Genomic DNA, 19485 nt, shown 5'->3' on the forward strand with positions numbered 1-19485 from the left:
TCAATCACAGGTATCACCTTTTCACGATGACGCCGAGAACTGCCGCTTTCTACCAGTTACAACTGTAGCCTCCCGATATCTGAGCTGGAAGGGACTCCAGCGCTGACTCTGGAGAATTTCTGCATCCCATGGAAATGGGGTTTTTTTGGAGTAGGAGGGTTTTGCTGACCATGTTTGTGTCTGCCTGGCACTCGGCTCTGGCTCTCCGGTCTAGCTAGGGAGGGCTGTGCCGCCCAGGGAGACCATACAGTCTTTTCACCCTTGAAGGTGAGCCCACAGGGCTCGCCAAGGTCCTTGATTTATGGGGACCTGCTTTTGTTTCACACGACAGTGACCGATACCTGCCGGTTGCCAAATACCTGCCAGGTTGATTTTTAGTGTTACCATTGTTAAGAACAAAGGCTGTTGGAAGCATCCCAGAAACTGCAGGGGATGATTGGTTCATCCAGTTTATTCTGGGTGTGGAGCAAAAGAGCTGCCAGACCCTAAAGGGAGTAGAACCAGTTTAGTGTGTGCAACTATCCATTCCCATCAGAAGTTCCCCCCAAATCATTTCCTGCTGTAACCAGCTCTCCCCATGGGTGATTGGTGTGCTGACTTTCCAGACATGAGGATGCTTAACGATGTCAGAAATCTGGAGCTGCCAAAGTCATCAGGATCTGGGAAAGCCTGTGCTGGAGCCGTAAGGAGGCAGGATGGTCTGGGGGGAGGCACCCCTGGATGAAGAGGCGGGGACCCTCCTGAATCAGGGCTCAGGTACATCTGGGCGTGTAGGATCTCATATGTTACAGGCCATCCGCCATCCTCGGTTTCCCATCTGGTAAAAGAAGAGGGTGAATTCTATGGGGTTTTTTTTTAGGGACCAGTTTCCAAACTAGGCAGCCCATCAGAATCACCTGGGACACCTTCACAAAATAGCTCCTGAATGAGAACTGCCAACAGTGAAACTCTAGAATCTATCCTTTTAACACGCTCCCCAAATAACCAAGACTCAGGCAATGCCATGTGCTCTGTGCTCTCACACACCTGACGTAGTTCTTAGACTCACCAGTGCACAGGTTTTCATTTAACATTTTGAAGTTGGGGTGAATCTTACAATTGATAATTAATAATAACATAGATATAAGAAATTATAATAATAATGATAGTAATGAATGTAATGACTCTTCCCTCCCCCCACTTTAAAAGTGGTTAAAGAATTGTGAGTCTTGCATTCAGTGGTATTTCTAAATTAAGGAAACACCTCACCTCATTTCTATGTTTACAGCAACCTTACAAAGTAGGTGTTGGGGAAGTATTTAGCCCCTCTTCCCAGTAGAAGCAGACTCAAGTAGGTTGGGCAGGATATTGATTTATTTATTCAGTCAGTATTAATAATAAGCATCTTCCCCATGAGAGGTGCTGGGTTAGGTTTGGGGGTGCAGAGATGAACAAGGAACTGGTTTCCATCCTCAAGGAGGTCAGAGGCTCGTGGGGACATAGCTGTACCCATGGCTGCTTCAAATAGTGGCGCCAGAAGGCCCCATGGGAGCCGTGGGGAAAGAGTGATTAGCTCTGACCTGGGGGTTAGTAGTGGACCCACTTCCCCTCCTTCCCACTTTTGCTCTATGGCCCTCATGCACCCGAGGGATTTATCAGAGTCAATGCCATGTAGAGGAAAGAGCTTGGACTCTGGGTTACAATCTGCACGTCACCACTTTCTTCATCCAACAAATGCTTGGAAGGCTTTTTTATCAATGCGGAGCCCAGCACCAAAAAAAAAAAAAAAAAAAGATGGACAAGACAGACACGAGCTTTCATTCTTAGCCTGTCACACAAATATTAAATAATTTTGCACGTATTAAATTCTCTGCAAGAGGAACATATTGCAGCGTCCGTGGGAGACCAGGGTCTTGGGCCTCATCTGGGTGTGAGGTTAGTCCCTTTAGAGCTTGAGATTTTGAGGCTGAGATTGACAAGATGAGCAGAAGTTGTCCAGGCAAAAGGAGTGGTACAGGGGGAGAGAGGGGAAGAGCCGGATGAGAAGCAGAGGGAACGGGACAGACAAGCATGATTCCATTTAGGAGGTGACAGAGGCACCTTACAGCAAGAGCTGGGAGGTGACAGGGTGACGGGAAGGGATGAGGGCGGCGGGGGGAAGGGCTCTGTCTCCAGGCCTTAGAGGCCTGCTGAGAATTTGGGACCTTCCTCCAGGACAATGGGAAACCATTGAAAGGTTTGTGTCTTTTAAAAATACTTACTGTGGTAAAATATACATCGCACACATGTCACCATTTTAACCATTTTTAAGTGCACAGTTCAGTGGCTTTGAGTGCATCTGTACTGTTGTGCCACCATCACCGCCATCCATCTCCAGAACGTCTTCATCTTCCCAAAGTGAAATTTAACAGTGACGCCCCGTTCTCCCCCTTCCCGACCCTTGTGACCTGTCTCCATGAATTTGACTACCTCAGGTACTTCCTGTAAGAGGCGTCGCACAGCATTTGCCCTATTGTGTCCGGCTTATTTCACATAGCACAGTGTTGTCAAGGTTCATCCGTATTGCAGCGTCATCAGTTTCCTTCCTCTTTAAGCCTTCCTAATATTCCATCACATGTATAGACCACATCTCGCTTATCCAGTCATTTGTTGGTGGACACCTATTACAAGGTTTTAAGGCAGAAGGTAACAGTCCCATTTAGGTCTCCCGGCTAGGAGACTAATGCTGCTTGATCCCACATAAGAGAATTAGGTGGTGGTGAGGGTGGTGAGAAATGGAAGGTGTAAGAGCCGCTCAGGAGGAGGAATCAAAAGATTTATCAAAGGGTTTATTTGGGTGTGGGGAGCGAGGGAGAGTCAAGCAAGTAGTATCCCTAGGGGAGGGGGCTGCCATTTACAAGGAGGAGATGCAGGTAAGGAGTTGAGCTTTGGGTACGTGGAGTTTCAGAAGCACGGGGCCATCCAAGCGCGGATTTATAAATCTGGAGTTCAGTCGAAGCTGGAGGCTCAGATGGGAAAGTCATCAGCAATCGAGGTCGCAATCGAAGTAGCCATCGAAGCCGAGGGGTGCATGTCATTCCCCAGGGCGAGGGTGCAGAGTGAGAGCAGAGAGGTCCGGGGGAATATCCCTGGGCGACTGTGATGTTTCAGGTCTAGTTGAGTTGGACCACCTGACCACGAATAGTGAGCTAGAACATTCAGAGGGGACAGAACCAGAGGAATGTGCTGTCGTGAAAGCCAGGGAAGAAGAAGGGCTTCCAGGAAGAAGAGGTTTAGTTAAGGGAAGACCAAAAAAGTCCATTGATGTCAGCAGCACAGAAGTAATTGGTTACGTGGGTGAAGGCAACGTACGTGTGTGCGACACACACCAGACGGGTGGATGGAGAAACCAAGGACACTGATACAAGGGAGGTTACCAGCTATGTGTCCTTGGTCTAGTTGGTCAACCTCTCTGAGCCTTTATTTCTGAATCTGCAAAATGGTGAGTAGTGGATGCTCAGAGACTCCCAACAACTCATTACAGCCGTGCACTCCGGGGTGGTAGGGACCCTACCTACCGGAGGTTGGTTGAGGGGACGTTGCTACCTCCCGAGCTGAGGCAGGGTCCCAGGAGCAGCAGGTGACCTTGACCTGGTGCCTGACTCCCCGCTCTCCCCGATCCATAGCAAGCCAACAACAAAGGCATCTTGAGGAGTTGGCGAGTGTCGTTCTCGTCACCTGTGCTCGGGTCTTTAAAGGGATGGGGGATTGGGAGTGAACATAGAGGGCCAGCCTCTTCTGCTGCGGAGAAATATCTCTGGTGTTTGGTCTCTGGGAAGCCAGTGGAGGAGAGAGGAGACCAGGCTTTGGTCTGAGCTCTGGGGGTTACTGGCTGTGCGGCCTTGGCATGCACTGCTCCCAACCTGCAGAGTCCTTACCTGTGAGATGGAGGCTTCGCCAGCTAGAAAATTCTGGAGTGCATTCCTCACTGCTGGTGTGTCTGTATTACAAAGAAGTCCCACCAGAGAAGGTTGTTGTGATCCGTTGGACAAAAAGATGCTTCTGCAAAAAGCCAAGTACGTACGTGGCTACAGTCACAGTTAACTTCCCAAACAACTCTGTGATCTGGGTACCGTTAGTCCCATTTAACAGAGGATGACACCTAAGTTTCAGCGGCCAATGACTTGCCCAAGCAGGAGAGACAACGTTTGTTCCAGGCGGCAGTAAGGTATGTTTGGGCAGGAATCATGACTTTAAACCATAATGGACCACTTGCTTCTCCTGCAAAAGGAATCAGTGGATTAGGCCGATGCCTGCAGGAACCCCCAATATTCTCTCCTGTCTTGGAAGTAAATCTAAAACACTCAGCTGATATTCGGAGACACCCATTCCTTGATGTAATCAAATTTCCTGGTTTACATTCCATTTCTCCCCCAAATCCCATTATTTCTCTGCTCTAGTCTCACTGACCTCCTCTGGATCCTGCTTTTCCCGCTTTTTATAACTTTGGGCTACTTACTTGGGCCTGGGAGACCCTTTCCTTGAGACACACACAGCTGAAATTCTGTCCATCCGTCAAGGCCCATGACCCTTTCTTGATCTCCTAATAGCTGTAACATTTTCCTCCTTTGGGGTCTTTATTGTATTTCATACTTCTCTCATGGTTCTTCTGTTTGTCTGCTTTGAACGATAGTCATTTGTCTGTTTATCACCTTCATATTAGAACAGTGAGTCTTTGAATGTCATACACACTGGGCCCATGACAATAGCTGGCACGTAATGAAGGCTCAGTGGCTGCTTGAAATGCATCCTTCCTTAATTGGTCTCGGGCTTGTGCATGCACTCATCCATCCAGTACCTGATTGTTAGGGTCTGTGCAAGGTCTCATGCTAGGGGTAATGTTACAACAATGGATAAGATATTTCACTGACTCTGGCTTGGAAGAAATGTCCCATTAAATAGCCGCTTGTTTCTTCTGGATGCCGCGTAACAGCTGGCACGTTTGCACGGCGTGTAATGCTTCCGATGAGCCAGCAGACCCACACTCTCGTTAGATCATCACCTCAGCCCTGGACATGAGTACTGTAGATCCAGTATCCCCAGGTCCCCATTTTCTAGATAAGCTTCAACAACGTTAGGCAGACCTGCCTTGGACCTCGCAGTTCCTCGGTCGGATGGGTGCTGAAGTCCTCTGGTTTTTGCCCCAGTGATTGTCCCACGAGGGCAGGAAGGATAGGAAGACAAGGTGAAGCACTAAGTAGAGCAGGGCCAGGACATGGCAGTTGGAGGGAGGTGCCCGGGAACACTGGGGTAGAGAAGAAAGGATCCAAGATCTCCCTGCAGGCCACGTGGCTTCTGGAGTTCCCACCAGGCTGGCAACGTGAAGGCAGCGTTTGCTCTCAAGCCGTGGAGCTCAGAGCGCTGCAGGTTGGCTACTGGGCAGGTGAGCCCCCCCTGTGCTGGGCATCAGGACCAGGCGGGAGACAGGTCGTCCTGGCCCCGGGTCTTCACAGTCCCACCCCACCACCACTTGTGGACTTCAAAATCCAACTTGCTTGCAAAGTGTCCAGAACTAAAGCAGGTTTTATTTTTTAACAGTGTTGAGAGCGGAGTGTGTCCGAACAGTACTGGAGCAGCTGTCGTAGCAGGACAAAAGGGGATGCGCTGCCTACCTGGCACCCCTGCCCTCCCCTCCTCCCCCTGGAGCTGCGTCCCCTTGGTTAAGCCCATGGAAGGCCAGGGTCAGGGCTGAATGCTGGGTGCTGGGTCCCCAGTAAATCATTACATGCCTGCAGTAAGCACACTGGCTCTGAGCCAGACTTTGGGTTGTTGTTGTTTTTTTTTCTTGTTATTTAACAAATATTTATCGCAGACAAATATTTGTGCCAGACATTATGTCTGAGAATAAGGAACACCTTTCTGGGAACACTCCTAACAGCGATCATATCACGTATTGGTCATTTGTAGGCAGAGCTGGAGAAACTACCGAATTCTTGCCATTTGGATCTATTTTTCCAAACCCCTTGCACACCACCCGCTTGTTATCCACGAGCCAGGCTTTCTCATCGTGGGAAACTGCTTGTACTGCCTCCAGACAGGTGCTGCTGGGCGCTTACCCACATTTTAGAAAACCAAGCCAGATTCTCCAACAAGGGCCCAACCAGAATCCTCAGCAAGTCCCTCCCTGGGCCTTGGTTTCTTGCTTACTAAGAATGAGTTTATAGGGCTTCCCTGGTGGTGCAGTGGTTAAGAATCCGCCTGCCAACGCAGGGAACACGGGTTCGAGCCCTGGTCCGGGAAGATCCCACATGCCGCAGAGCAACTAAGCCCGTGCGCCACAACTACTGAGCCTGCGCTCTAGAGCCTGCGAGCCACAACTACTGAAGGCCGCGCGCCTAGAGCCCATGCTCTGCAACAAGAGAAGCCACCGCAGTGAGAAGCCCGTGCACTGCAACGAAGAGTAGCCCCAGCTCGCCGCAACTAGAGAAAGCCTGTGTGCAGCAGCGAAGACCCAACACAGCCAAATATAAACAAATAAATTAATTAATTTATTTTTTAAAAAAGGAATGAGTTTACAAAACAGGAAACAAACTTATGGTTACCAAAGGGGAGGGGGGGAGGAATAAAGCAGGAGTTTGGGATTAACGTATATAAACTACTATATATAAAATAGATAACCAACGAGGACCAACGAGGTATAGCACAGGGAACTCTACTCAATATCTTGTAATAACCTATAATGGAAGAGAATGTAAAAAAAGAATATATATATGTATATTTAACAGAATCACTTTTCCATACACCTGAAACTAACACAACATTGTAAATCAGCTATATTTCAATAAAATTTTTTTTTTAAAAAATGAGTTTATAAAATAGATAAACAACAAAGACCTTTTGTATAGCACAGGGAACTATGTTCAATATCTTGTAATAACCTATAATGGAAAAGAATCTGAAAAAGTATATATACATACATATATAACTGAATCACTTTGCTGTACACCTGAAACTAACACAACATGTTAAATCAACTATACTTCAATAAAAAAAAAAATTTTTTTTTAAAAGAATTTCACTTATTTATTTATTTATTTATTTATTTTGGCTGTGCTGGGTCTTCGTTTCTGTGCGAGGGCTTTCTCCAGTTGCGGCGAGCGGGGGCCACTCTTCATCGCGGTGCGCGGGCCTCTCATTATCGCGGCCTCCAGACGCGCAGGCTCAGTAGTTGTGGCTCACGGGCCTAGTTGCTCCGCGGCATGTGGGATCTTCCCAGACCAGGGCTCGAACCCGTGTCCCCTGCATTGGCAGGCAGATTCTCAACCACTGCGCCACCAGGGAAAACCCCCCAAAATTTTTTTTTAAAGAATGAGTTTGGCTCATACAATCTCTAAGGTCCTTTATCTTTTTGCGTTCTCGTCTGTAACGTGGGACGAAGCCACTCCTTCGCGGGGAGCTTATGCACCGAGGAAGCCTTCGTTGCGTCCAGGCTGGGTTAGGGACCCGGCACTCCGGTACAGCACGTGGACCTGCAGTCCTGGTAATCCTCCCAGAGCAACTAGGTGGCCGCGGGCAAGCTACTTAACTTTCCATGCCTCAGTTTCCCCATTTGTACAATGGTGGTAATAAGAGTCTCTGCAGCCCCTGACCCAGCCCATGGCAGCACCGGAAGGACCCGAGTCTCTGGAGGGAATTGGCTCTGGCAGGGTTTGGGAGGGGCTGGAAAGGCAGGTGTGCTCGTAAGCGTACAGAGCTCGTCGCAGTGTTCCAAGGGCCTTCTAGATCGACTGCCGTACCTGTGCCGCAGAAAGGACGCAGTCCCGTACAAGATCCACTTTGTGAACGAGAGTGTGGAGGGCTGGAGGGACAGCCGTGCCCGTGGAGAGCCACTATTGAGCCTTCCCCCGGGAGAAGCCTTGGCGTTTTCCCCTAGATTAAGGCAGCCTGAGTCTGCTGTGGCTTTTCTCCAGGCAGCCCTCGTGCTTCCTCTTCGCCCTCAGAGTTTCTGCTTCCAGAAAAAGCTAGATGGTCTGATTTGACCCGGCCTCCCCGTGCTGCCCTCCGCACCCCCAGCTCAGCGAAGCCCCCGCCCCTGCCTCACGACACCTGCGCTGCCCCCTGGGTTGAGGGGATTGACTGAGAGGAACACGCTTGCAGGAGGGTTCCTGGGCTAACGAGGAGACTTTAAACCCCTGGCTCGGGGGCAGGCTTTGCACCCTCAGCGCTTCTGGCATTTTGGACTGGGTAGTTCTTTGCTGCGGGAGATGCCCTGTGCCTTGTAGCAGGAGGTGTTCAGGGCATGTCTGGCCTCGACCCCCTGGATGCCGGGCGCACCCTCCATCGTGACAGTAGAAAATGTCTCCAGACGTTGTTCGATGTCTTCAGAGGCAGGGGGAGTGAAAGACAGGATCTCCGCTGGTTGCGACCACAGCTCGAAGGAGCATCTGAAGCTCCTGGGTTGGGGGGTGCTTGTCCCAGGGGAGCATCAGCTCAGGAGGTGCACGCAGCCATCCGTCCGGTGCGGGGAGGGTGTGCCGAGTGAAGGAGGCGGCACGGTGTCCTCAGTAAAGTCCAGGATTGGGTTTCAGTCATTGCTTGACTGCCCACCGGCTGTGTGATCCTGGACAACGTGGTCATTCAAAGCTTCTGAGCCTCAGTTTCCCACTGTTCAAGGGTGAGGAGAGTGAGAAAGTCCAGCTCACAGGATAGTGTAGGACAAATGAGATGCTATGGTACTGCTTCACGCATGTAAGTCATCATTATTATCAGACGGTAAATGGAACTCGTTCTTTACTATTGTGGGTGGCCAGACTTGAAGCAAGGGGCAGATTTTAGTGAGACATAAGCTCTAGTAAATAAAATGTTTCAACACTCGGGTGGCCATTCAGAGGGTAGTGAGATCTCCTTTCGAGGAGGTCTTCAAGCCAAAGCTTGAAGGCTATCTGTCCCCTTATCTAAAATGGGGTTCTTTTTGTTCCCTTGTTTCCCCTTGGTCCAGATCTTACTTGCTCCTTTGTCCTGAAGGAAACGCCTTTGTCAGCCTCTAAGAAGCCCAAGAGTTTAGTAGCAGTTAGGGAGGGACGGTGTTTTCTTAGAAGTGACATCTCAGAGATGACAGTATGCATTGGTTCTGGGCCGTCTGTGTGGCACTCAGGCTCTGGAGAAGAAAGCGTTCCTCAAGGGCCCTGGGCTAGAAGGAGCTTCAAGACAAAGGCTGCCCGGGTAACCGAGGCAAGAGGACCCTAGTTCTGCTCACAATCGCTGTTGTGCATCGCTAAGTGGGTGCAGCCCGTGTTGGCAGAAGAAGCAGTGGGTCCTGTTTCGGGTCAAGGTGTGAAAATACGTTATTAGTCGTCAGCACCCGTTGGATGCCTCGTCAGAACACGGACCTCGGGTTTTCTGGATGCTGCCCATTCTCCCCGTGGCCCGTGGAGCAGTGGAAAGAGGGGCCGAACGGCGGCACAGTAGTTTGTTTCTGACAGAACTTTTCCTCTTGATGACACTGTGATTCACGCGCAGTGACACTTGTTTACGAGCTCTGAGGTTCTCGGATGGTAAAAATAAGCATCTCAAATGCACCGCATTAGTCTTTATAGAGCTGCACCTCTAGTGAAATAATGCACATTTCCCATTTTTATTTTATTTTATTTTATTTTATTTTATTTTATTTTATTTTATTTTTTTACATTTCCCATTTTTAATACATTAACTCTTACTTCTAACACTGAGTTAGAACAGGAGTTTTCAACGCAGGCTGACTTTGCCTCCCAGGGGACATTTGGTAATTTCTGGAGACACTTTTGTCATAACCCAGGGGTGGGTGTGAGTGGCATCTGGTGCGTGAGGTCGAGGATACTGTTAAGCATCTAAGCGTCGTACGGTGCAGGGAACAGCCCTCGGGACCAAGGACCATCAGCCCAGAGTGACAACAGTGCTGAGGTTGAGAAACCCCAGGTGGAAGATAGGTCACGCCTCTCAGCTCTACCGCTTATTATCCTGCCCCTATTCGTGCTATGACCATGTCGCCTGCCACGGGTGCCACGGGTGCCACGGCATGCCTGGGTTCCAGGAATGAGGATTCACTGTGAGGTCAGTGGAAGCAACCTGGATGTTGTGGGCTTGATCTTACCCAAGATAATTAGCAGCAGAGCCGGCCACGCGCGGATTTGTTTCCCTTTACTCATTGGCAAACAGCTGCGGAGCCTCTAGCCCACGGCGGCCGGGCTGTGGCCCAGGCCTGCCCGCTGCCAGCCAGAACCCGCGGGCACAGGAAACGGGGGCTGGGCAGGATCGTGTGACATAAGGGCCGGGGAGGTGAGGAGGGAGATGCTTCCGCTCTGCTCCGAGGTCCTGAGCCATCACTGGGCTTTACGAACAATCCTGGGTGTGAGTCACAGCTACGGAAACCAGGGCGGGGCACAGACAGCATTAACGAGGAGCCCTTTCCGATTGAATAAATGTGCGTGAATTACTCTTAAACAGCCAACACAGTTTTTCGTTCTTGGAAATCAACCGTTTCCTAGTGCATTTGAATCGAAGTCTCATTGGTTGGTCCATTCATCCCCCCGACGTCCCTTGATGGTCTGCTGTGTGTCTGGGACCCTGCTCGCTCCAGGGTTGGTCACCAGCAGGAGGTGCTGGGCTGCCCCCTGGCACCATCACGCCGTCCGCTTCACGTGTGGGCCTGGGTCCATTTGCCAACACGGGGAACTCCTGTGAGATTTGGGGTCCTCAGTCTGGTGGCCGTGACTCTGGGCAGACTGGGGAGGTTTCTCAGACACCCACGAGCGAGGCCTCTCACAGCCCCCCTGGGGTCCAGGCTGCAGGGGGGCACGAGGCTGTGGTCAAGGGCTGCAGCCCAGCCGGCGACACTCCTGCAGGGCCCCCCTGTTTGCACAAGTGGTGGCTCTGTCTCCGATCCGACTCAGACAACTCGAGGACAACCAGGGCCGCTTGATGCTGGAACACTTACTGTAGTGGATGAGATTAACCTAGAGGGAGAGATGGGCAGCAAACACAAATGGTGCGCACCTGTGTGTGTGTGTGTGTGTGTGTGTGTGTGTGTGTGTGTGTGTGTAGGAAAGAATCAGTGTGTGAGAAAACGGAGGCAGCAGAAAGGATGACGGAGCTAGTTTAGAGGGCAGGTCAGGGGAAGTGTCTCTGAGGAGGGAGCCTGTGAGCCGAGGTCTGGACAGGATGTGGGCGCAAGCTCTATGCGGGCTTGGGAGCGAGAGTCGTCTCCCTGCTGCTTCCCAAACCCGCTCCTGTGTGCACACAGGTACACGCATGCATGCATGTGCACACATGTGCACACCACACAGACATATACCACACATACATATGATTTCATGAGCGGTAGAAGTAAAATTGTCAAGACTGTTACTATGTGAATATTTCTGGTAGACTTTGTTTTTTTGTTTTTTAATTAATTTATTTTATTTATTTATTTTTGGCTGCATTGGGTCTTCGTTGCTGTGTGCGGGCTTTTTCTAGTTGTGGCAAGCGGGGGCTACTCTTCGTTGCGGTGCGCGGGCTTCTCATCGAGGTGGCTTCTCTTGTTGCGGAGCACGGGCTCTAGGCGTGTGGGCTTCAGTAGTTATGGCACGAGGGCTCAGTAGTTGTGGCATGTGGGCTTCAGTAGCTGTGGCTCGCAGGCTCTAGAGCGCAGGCTCAGTAGTTGTGGTGCACGGGCTTAGTTGCTCTGCGGCATGTGGGATCTTCCCAGACCAGGGCTCGAACTCGTGTCCCCTGCGTTGGCAGGCAGATTCTTAACCACTGAGCCACCAGGGAAGCCCTCTGGTAGACGTTGAATAGTGTTTTCTAAACTCCCATGGCGCGCCTGAGAGTTGGTCACAGAGCGCCAGTGTCTCAGGGAGCAGGGACACGGTTTCAGAAGCAGCTCTGCCACCTTCTTCACCTTCAACATGTGAAGAACTTTCCAGCAGACTTCAGACTCGCCGATGACTTAAAGGCCACGTCAAGGTCAAATAGACTCAGTGATTGAGAAAACTTTGCTTAGCCAAACAAACAAAAATCCCAAACAGAAAGCAAACCCAAGAAACCCGTCTTATGGATTTTATGCAGGTTGGTGCAAAAGCAAAATGATGATATAGTTTAAAATTTTCTTGTTAAAGAAGGAAAAAAGACAGAGCCTGGAAACTTCCAAGAAAGGTTATTTAGTGAAGAAATCTGCCTCGTGCTCTGGAATCGTGTGTGTTTGTTTTTTGTGTATGGTTCTCAAATCAGTCCGATCAGAGAAGCGAGTCAACCTGACGTCACTTTCCAGAGTTAATAATGTCATTTTTCTTACATTAAATTAACGATTCTTTTTTTTTCTCAGTGGGCCCGAGGCACAGTCTCCCTTTCCGTTCCCTGGGATGTGACGCTGTCCCATCTGAAGCAGCAGAAGGACCTGTTCGTTCCTCCTCTCTGAAAGGAAGTGGAATCCCCTCTCCCTTCAGGAAAATTTACATTATTTCACTAGAGATGCAGCTATGTCAAGACTAATGAGGTAAATTTGAGATGGTTATTTTTACAATGTGAGACTCTCAAAGATCATAAACAACTGTCACTGCATGTGAACCACAGGAAAATTTCTGTCAAAAATGTTTAACCAGCAAAACGCTTCACTTTTCTCTAAGTTAAAAAACAAGTTTAGTCGCAGTATTCTAAAACTGCCATTGACCGGCCAGAACTGCTTATTCCTGGTACAGGCCATGTTCTTAATGATCTTCATACTTTCAGGCGATAAAGTCATGAGAACAAAGGGCAAACAGGGAAGTTAAACACTTGGAAGACAGAGTTCTGCAGACCCTGACAGCATGTTTCCTAAACTAACTGCACAACAGCAAAAAGTGATCACTGAACAGCTTCTGTCGTAGGTAGAGTGTTCGAATTTTAAATACCTTCAAATAAAATCCGTGCGTAGGAAATGCAGATCCAGAGTCTGTTTCTTTCATGGAAGGATAATTCCCATGAAACCACTGCTTGATGGAACTGAGGAAGGGATGAAGACAAAATCTAAAAATATAGAGTTGGGGCTTCCCTGGTGGCGCAGTGGTTGAGAATCTGCCTGCCAATGCAGGGGACACGGGTTCGAGCCCTGGTCTGGGAAGATCCCACATGCCGCAGAGCAACTAGGCCCGTGAGCCACAACTACTGAGCCTGCGCGTCTGGAGCCTGTGCTCCGCAACAAGAGAGGCCACGATAGTGAGAGGCCCGCGCACCACGATGAAGAGTGGCCCCCGCTCGCCGCAACTAGAGAAAGCCCTCTCACAGAAACGAAGACCCAGCACAGCCATAAATAAATAAATTAATTAAATAAAATTTAAAAATAAAATAAAATAAAAAATATAGAGTTACTTTCTTCATTTTGTGTAAAAGCTAAGAAAGAAGATTCTGAGTTTGCTGAAGAGTTTGTTTTTAACCTTTCTTCTTGCATCTCTGTGGATATGCTGGTGAGACTGTCTTGCCTTACAAGTGCTCTCGAAGCAAAGCACAGAAAGAGTTTAAATACACAGCATTCCCTGCAGGTAGCACAGCCCTCGCCCTGATTTGGACACACTAACAAGCAAAACGCAGACTTTAACCCTGGAGGGAGACAGCGGTCTTTCAAAATGTTCATAGGCCTTCACTATGGGCAATCAGTATTTCACACGTAGTTTTTGTTGACTCTCAACTAAGGAAGGACAGAACACACAAACAGAACAGTGACTGTCTGTGCTCAGTGCCTGTAGGCACACTTCCAATGGACAATGCGTGCAGACATCATTTTCCTTTTTTACTGGGTGATGTTTGTTCTGATTATACTTATTGGAAGGCAATTTTATGTTTGTTGAATCTAACAATAAAAATAGGACTAATTATTTGTATGTCTTTTAAAAAATGACAGTCGGGGGCTTCCCTGGTGGCACAGTGGTTAAGAATCCGCCTGCCAATGCAGGGGACACGGGTTCGAGCCCTGGTCCGGGAAGATCCCACATGCCGCAGAGCAACTAAGCCCGTGCGCCACAGCTACTGAGCCTGTGTTCTAGAGCCCACGAGCCACAACTACTGAGCCCAGGAGCCACAACTACTGAAGCCTGTGCGCCTAGAGGCCATGCTCCGCAACGAGAAGCCACGACAATGAGAAGCCTGTGCACCACAATGAAGAGCAGCCCCCGCTCGCCACAACTAGAGGAAGCCCGCGCACAGCAATGAAGACCCAACACAGCCAAAAATAAATAAATAAATAAACGAATTAATTTTTTTTAAAAAGAAGAAATATAGCAACACTGTAATAAGGCATTCATTTATTAAAATTAAAAAAATAAATAAATAAATGACAGTCGGCATACACAAAAAATAAAAGTTTTCGCCAGGGAGCGTTTGGGAAGCACTGCTCTGAAGGATGTGGTCATCCGGAGGGGAGGTGATGGGCAGAACCCGGGTTCTGATGACTAGGCAGATGGAGTGGGATTGCCAGCTCCGTGGGCACATTTTGGCCAACTTAGCTTTCTTTCTGGGATTTAGATTTCTTTGTTTTCTCTGAAATTGCTTTCTCTTTAAAAAGGTTGTGGTGGTAGAAACTTGGAATCCCTGGCAGGGTGCCTAGAAGGACCATTTCCACGAGCAAACAAGCTGCGCTGGCTGAGGGTCCGGGCGCAGGATGGGGCATGCCGTCGCCCTCTAGTGGTCGGACAGAGACCTGCACACACTCCACCTCCTAGGGATAGCCGTCCTCTCTTGTTACTCTGGAGCCTTAAAAAAACTCCTGTCCCTTTTTTTTTTTTTAAACACCTTTATTGGAGTATAATTGCTTTACAGTGGTGTGTTAGCTTCTGCTTTATAACAAAGTGAATCAGTTATACATAAACATATGTCCCCATATCTCCCCCCTCTTGCGTCTCCCTCCCACCCTCCCTATCCCACCCCTCTAGGTGGTCACAAAGCACCGAGCTGATCTCCCTGTGTTATGCGGCTGCTTCCCACTAGCTATCTATTTTACATTTGGTAGTGTATATAAATCCATGCCACTCCCTCACTTTGTCCCAGCTTACCTTTCCCCCTCCCTGTGTCCTCAAGTCCGTTCTCTAGTAGGTCTGTGTCTTTATTCACATCTTGCCCCTAGGTTCATCAGAACCTTTTTTTTTTTTTTTTAGATTCCATATATATGTGTTAGCATACAGTATTTTTTTTCTCTTTCTGACTTACTTCACTCTGTATGACAGACTCTAGGTCCATCCACCTCACTACAAATAACTCAATTTTGTTTCTTTTTATGGCTGAGTAATATTCCATTGTATGGACAGATCATCCAAAATGAAAATAAATAAGGAAACACAAGCTTTAAATGATACATTAAACAAGATGGACTTAATTGATATTTATAGGACATTCCATCCAGAAACAACAGAATACACTTTCTTCTCAAGTGCTCATGGAACATTTTCCAGGATAGATCATATCTTGTGTCACAGATCCAGCCTTGGTAAATTTAAGAAAATTGAAATCGTATCAAGTATCTTTTCTGACCACAACGCTATGAGACTAGATATCAATTACAGGAAAAAATCTGTAAAAAATACAAACACATGGAGGCTAAACAACACACTACTTAATAACCAAGAGATCACTGAAGAAATCAAAGAGGATAAGCTCCCGTCTCTTTTGATTAACATGGAAACCCTACACTTACATCCTCCCTTCTTGTCCCAGAGATTCTTAGGGATGTCTGCCTGGAATTCACTCAACTTGCTGCATGTTTTCATCAGCTAAGACTTGATCCCATCTTTCTTGAAGCTTGTAAAAAAAAATTAAAGGTTCCCTCCCCCATATGTCAATTAAAGATAATACTGTAACTTTGAATATACTTACGTAAACAACCTCACCTCGGCAAGATTCTCATGCTCTTACGGGGCCACACATTCCTGGATGATAATCCATGCTTTTGTTCATGCTGAAGATCCCCATTCCTTCAAGTTTTCCTATTATTTTAAATTGCATGTTTTAGGGACAGTAATGGAGGTTCTGTGAAACAGGTTTCCATCGCTCTGGCTCCTTTGGCTTCCCTCCCTCCCCCTTCTCACCTCTCTTCCTATATCCTTAGCCTGTCTTGTCTTGCGGAGGGAAAGCTGCTGATAGGAGTGAAAACCCAGCCCCCAGCACGCGTGGACGCTGCTTCCCGGCGAGTTAGCTGTGTTACGTCGTTTACTTCACCCCTACAACCTCGGGTCTGCGGTAAGAACTTAGCGATGGGCAGTGTGTCCACTCTGCTCAGGTGGGCTCAGGAGGTGGGGTTTTTTTCCCATGGACCACGAAAGGGAGGGAAGTAATGGAGACCACGCATCCGCTGGTGTGGCTTCAGAGGCACCCTGACACTCATCACCCACCGGCTCCGCAGAAGCTCTTCCGGAGTCCCTGCCACTCCCAGGAGTGGCTGCTCCCCGAGCTTCCCCAGCGCCTCTGCCCACTCCCTAGGCACCCCAGCTTCCCCGGCCTCGACTTCTGGGTCACCCTTCTCGCTGTGAGCTTTCCTAGCTTCTGTACGTTTCTCTGACTGGCTTGTCTCTGTGGTTTAGTCAGTTTCGCGCGGGGTTGCAGGCCCCTGTGGTCCACTTCACGCTCACCCAACCTCAGCTGCAGCCTGGGGCCACATTTCGGGGAAGAGGCTTAGAAAATTTCCAGGACTGTCTCATGTGTGTGGGGGGCGGGAAGCCCTTTCAGAAGGTTCTGGAACCCAGGTAAAGTTACTCCAGGGCCTCGACAAACACAGCTCCTCCCTGTGGGGCTCTCTGGGGGTGCCTCCCAGCTTCCTCCCCATCACTTGTTTGGATTTGGATGTACATCAGTCAGGTTCTCCAGAGAAACAGCACATTTCTTTAGTTTAAAGAATTGGCACCATTATGGAGGCTTGGCAAGTCCCTCCCCATCACAAAAGACATCCAGTGGGGTAGACCAGCAGGCCCCAGGGAACAGCTGACAATGGAGTTCAAAGCTGAAGGCTGGCCGCTGGCAGAATTCCTTCTTTCTGGGGAGAGGTCCGTCTCTGTTCTGTCCAGGACTTCAACTGATTGGATGAGGCCCACTCACGTCATGGAGGGGTGATAATAACCTGCTTTATTAAAGTCCTCCCATTTAAATGTAAATCTCATCCCCAAATACCCTCATAGGAACATCCAGAATAACTTTTGGCCAAATGCCTGGACCAGCAAGGCCCAGCCAAGTTGACACATAAAATGAACCATTGCAAGGAGTTTCTCAGGTTTGCTCTTCTCTGTCATCTGTCTCCCTTTTCCTTCCAGTGTGGGTTTCCAGCCACCAGAAGCTTTGAGTCGGAAGACATTTGAGGTCCCTTAGGAATGTTGGCCATACCCTGGGGCAGTCCTGGAGGCTCTCGTCTTGAGTCCGGACACCTATTTCACACTCAGAGGCTTTGTCACATCAGGAAAGCATTTCAGTTTCACGAGCCTCATCTGTAGAACAGGAATCGTTATGTTCCTCTCACGGGTTTGTGTAGAGAAGGAAATGAGGGCGTACATGGGAGAGCGCTTTTAAATGGTGAAGCACAATGGCCATATTTTAGATTGCGACCTATAATATTGCAATCACCCCATCCTCTCTTGGAGATGGCCTTCTCTGTTTGCTCACTGGCAGGTCTGGTCACACGAAAGCATCGGCCAACAAGAGGCTGAGTCTCTGGTGAGAAGGCACCCTGGGGAGTGTGCAGGGCTCTGTTTATTAGGTGCGTCTGGCTCAGGAGAAGGCTGAGAAATCTCCCTGCTGGGGCTCCTGCACCTGCTTCCTACTCCATCCGGGCTGTCATCACCTCTGGCTACATCTGGCCCGTCAGGTCGAGACAGGGTACCACTTTCTCCTCCCCGCCTGCGCTCAGGGCGCACCTGTGGTTTGGGAGCTGCCCCAGGCCCTCCCCCAACACAGGCTCCAACCCCCCCAGGGGGATCTGCGTTCACTCCCCGGGGAGCAGGAAGGACCACCACCTGGACGCCCTTCTCCTGCGAGACCCCGCTGAGGAGGCTGAAGCAAAGATTCCAAAGACGGTCCCAACTTGACTTGGACAGTCCTGCTGCCACAGGCAAAATAAAACCTCACATTTGTACCGCACTTTGGAAAGTCATCTAATTTGCCAGAGAACTAGGCGGGAGGCCAAATGGAAGTGGTCCTCCACTCCCTACCCTCCCCGGCCTATTTATCCATTTTAAATCTCTAGACTTAATGGACTTTTTTTCTTTCTTTTTTATAGAGCTTACACTTCATATTTGCCAATTTTTAATTGAAGCATAATTTGCATAGAGTCAGGAGCACCGATCCTGGATGTTCAGTCAAGCAATGGGATGGCTCCCTCTGGTCCCAAAGTTACCTTGTTTCCTTCCCACCTCCTCTCCAGCCCTCTCGAGCTCATGCCCACCTGGCAGAACTCTGCGGGCAGTGAGGTCGTGCCTGGGGTCCTAGCAGGGCAAGGACCCCAGGCTGTGTATTCCAGTAGTTCTGATGTGTTCCCATATTTTAATACCAGTGGTTGTCAACTCACATAGCTTTGCATTGTAGCTTATCTTTTTTTTTTTTAAATATATATGTTTACCTACTTTTCTTTCTTTCTTTTAATTAATTAATTTATTTATTTATTTTTGGCTGTGTTGGGTCTTCGTTTCTGTGCGAGGGCTTCCTCTAGTTGCGGCAAGCGGGGGCCACTCTTCATTGCGGTGTGCGGGCCTCTCACTGTCGTGGCCTCTCTTGTTGCAGAGCACAGGCTCCAGACGCGCAGGCTCAGTAGTTGTGGCTCACGGGCCTAGTTGCTCTGCGGCATGTGGGATCTTCCCAAACCAGGGCTCGAACCCGTGTCCCCTGCATTGGCAGGCAGATTCTCAACCACTGCGCCACCAGGGAAGCCCTGTAGCTTATCTTTAAATAATACTTACCACTGATCTTCAGCTGAACGGTAGGCATTAGACCTCTGGGAGGGGGAAAGGGCCAGCGACCTTGCCTGTGTTTGGCCCACGGCAGGGCTCAGTAAAGTTTGTTGAATCAGGGTGAAGAATCAACACCGAGAACAAAGACAGGCTCGGTCATTTTCTGGGCTCAGATCACGCGTGTCAGCTCTGGGGCCAGCAGTTGGAGGCAAGGCCGGGATGGCAAACAGGAAGTCCAGGGCATTGTGGGCTGTTTTCTGCTGATCTCAGCCTGTCAATAACCGGTGTTGCGGTCGGAGTGGCCCTTGTGAGTCTTCTTATGATGGCAAGATGCCCTCAACAATGACCATCAGGAAACTTTGAAGAAAAATAAAGGTTTACTGCTCGCCAGATCTGGCAATTACACAGCACACCTGGAGCCACGGTCTCAGGTAGGGAGAGAGAGTGCACGGGGGGCCTGGGGTTTTGCTTTTATTTGGGTCTAGGATGGGGGCCTAGGGTTTCAAGACCTCACTCTTTACTGGGGAATTGAAAACATGAGAGTGGGAATTTAAAGTGTGGGAAGAGAAACAAAAAATCAAGTGGCCCAAATGATCAGTTCTGGAAATCAACCAAAGTC

The 19485-nt window shown here is 49.2% G+C and overlaps 1 long non-coding RNA gene across 1 annotated transcript in view; it reads left to right on the forward strand.

Moving 5' to 3' along the window:
* LOC137756013 (uncharacterized) overlaps positions 1 to 19485 on the forward strand; it is a 158864-nt gene that overhangs the window by 128738 nt on the left and 10641 nt on the right. Inside the window, exon 3 of the long non-coding RNA XR_011072147.1 lies at positions 12299 to 12469. This is a non-coding gene — a long non-coding RNA (uncharacterized lncRNA). The remainder of the gene's footprint in view (positions 1 to 12298; positions 12470 to 19485) is intronic.

This window comes from Eschrichtius robustus, chromosome 21 (assembly GCF_028021215.1).
Source record: "Eschrichtius robustus isolate mEscRob2 chromosome 21, mEscRob2.pri, whole genome shotgun sequence".
In the NCBI taxonomy this organism is placed as follows: domain Eukaryota; kingdom Metazoa; phylum Chordata; class Mammalia; order Artiodactyla; family Eschrichtiidae; genus Eschrichtius; species Eschrichtius robustus.